Here is a 2,247-nt window from a genome sequence, read left to right as displayed (position 1 = left end):
ATACCAAGAAGAATAAAATAGTGTCACTGGTCCCAACCATTCATCTACCAAGGATGACCTAATCTGCACAAGCAGATGCTACTGATACAATGAGATGTTTCTGATAGGAACTAGTAGAGTTTGGGGGAAACTAGATCTAACTTGATCTGATCAGCTCAAAGGTATGAGAAGAGCGAGTTACTCTTTCATTAATATTCACTAGAGTGCTGTGCACATTTCCCCAGGTATTAAGAGACATTGTTCAGATATTTTACCCTTGTCTACTACATGGTACTTTTCTAAATGTCTATCTATTGCTCAATTGACCAGTTAACTAATCTGATCAATTTTCATTTTTGAATATGGAAGACTGGGTTAATCAAACCCTACACTCAAGGATAACTAAGCAGCTTATGCAGTCAACTATATATTTATTTGTGAGGCTAGCCCAGGACACTACAGACATTGGGAATAGATGCCGGAGCCAGAAAGATATTGGGAAAATTACTCTTTTTTGGGGGAGGAGTACAGCAGAACTTTGGTGATGGTATTCAAGAGAGTAGGGAAGGCTCCCTAAGCCTCTCCTGTTATTGTGGGGGTCTGGAATGGAATTGTGAGGGAGGTGCTCAGTGTTGGGGGCTGAGTTGGGATGGGGACTCCTCAGCAACTGAGGGACTCTCTCTTGCTCTCAGTATCCTTGCTGGTCTAGGGTGGATGGTCCAGGGTTTCTTAATCCTTGGAGACCATGTAGGCCATGGGGTCATTCTCATACCAGGAAATGAGCTTTATGAAGTTGTCATTGAGAGCAATGCCAACCCCAGCATCAAAGGTGGAAGAGTGGGAGTTGCTGTTGAAGTCAGAGGAGACAGCCTGATCTTCAGTGTAGGCCAGGATGCCCTTTAGTGGACCTTTTGATGCCTGCTTTATCACCTTCTTGATGTCATCATACTTGGCAGGTTTCTCCAGGCAGCGTATCAGATCAACAAAGTATACACTGGGGGTAGGAACACAGAAGGTCATGCCAGTGAGCTTCCCGTTCAGCTTGCCCATAGCCTTGGCAGCACCAGTGGATGCAGAGATGATGTTCTGGGCTGCCTCATGGCCATCACACCATAGCTTTCCAGAGGGGCCGTCCACAGTCTTCTGAGTGGCAGTGATGGCATGGACTGTGGTCATGAGCCCTTCTATGACGCCAAAGTTGTCATGGATGACCTTGGCCAGGGGGGTTAAGCAGGTTGTGCAGGATGCATGGCTGACAATCTTGATCGAGTTGTCATATTTCTTGTGGTTCGCACCCATGACAAACATGAGGGCATCGGCAGAAGGGGCGGAGATGATGACCCCTTTGGCCCCACCCTTCAAGTGAGCCCCAGCTTTCTTCATGGTGGTGAAGACGCCAGTAGACTCAGGACATACTCGGCACTAGTTTCACCCCATTTGATGTTAGCAGGATCTCGCTCCTGGAAGATGGTGATAGGCTTCCCATTGATGGCAAGCTTCCTATTCTCATCCTTGACTGTGCCATTGAATTTGCCATGGGTAGAGTCATATTGGAGCATGTAGACCATGTAGTTGAGGTCAGTGAAGGGGTCGTTGATGGCAACAATGTCCACTTTGCCAGATGCAGAGCAGAAGGCAGCCCAGGTAACCAGGTGCCCAATACGGCCAAATCCGTTCACAATGACCTTCACCATCTTGTCCATGGTACGAGGCTGGCACTGCAGGAGAAGATGCAGCTGTCTCTGGAACAGGGAGGAGCAGAGAGCTAGAAACATTACTCTTAATGAAGAGATTAATTTTTCCCTTGCCTTTTTATTTCCTATTTGCTTGGTTCATTTCATTCCTACTTCCAGAGGCAGCTAGGAGTAACTCAGATACTGCTTAACTGGGGCCAGCAGTAATCTATCCTAGGTTGGCCATTTGCCTTGATTTGAAACACTCAGAGCACACAACGCCTAAAGATCAAAGGCAGAAATTGGACTGTCTAGCAGAAGATTATAAACTTAATTCACAACCTTTTGTAACTAAGCAGCTGTCTAGGTCTCAATCTCTCCCCTTCCTCCTCCTCAATATCTCTTCTCCCTCAGCTGTTCACCAGATGATGGGCTACATTGTATCTCTACCTCTTTCTTTAGAGGGTTAATTGAGGTTAACTTAACCTCCCATGTAAGTTAATTGAGCTACACCAGTTCAGGAAATAAGTATTTCTCTAGAAAGCCACTTTGCTTCTTTTTGAACCCAACTCTGAAAGTTTAACTAGATGGAAAT

At 45.9% G+C, this 2,247-nt stretch overlaps 1 pseudogene; it reads right to left on the bottom strand.

The window, feature by feature from the left end:
- Positions 1-499: 499 nt before the first annotated feature.
- On the bottom strand, positions 500-1,718 carry Gapdh-ps108 (Glyceraldehyde-3-phosphate dehydrogenase, pseudogene 108; annotated as a pseudogene).
- Between the last annotated feature and the right edge of the window lie 529 nt (positions 1,719-2,247).

This window comes from Rattus norvegicus, chromosome 13 (genome assembly GCF_036323735.1).
Source record: "Rattus norvegicus strain BN/NHsdMcwi chromosome 13, GRCr8, whole genome shotgun sequence".
NCBI classification, from domain to species: Eukaryota; Metazoa; Chordata; class Mammalia; order Rodentia; family Muridae; genus Rattus; species Rattus norvegicus.
This window is presented reverse-complemented; position numbering and strand designations above follow the sequence as displayed.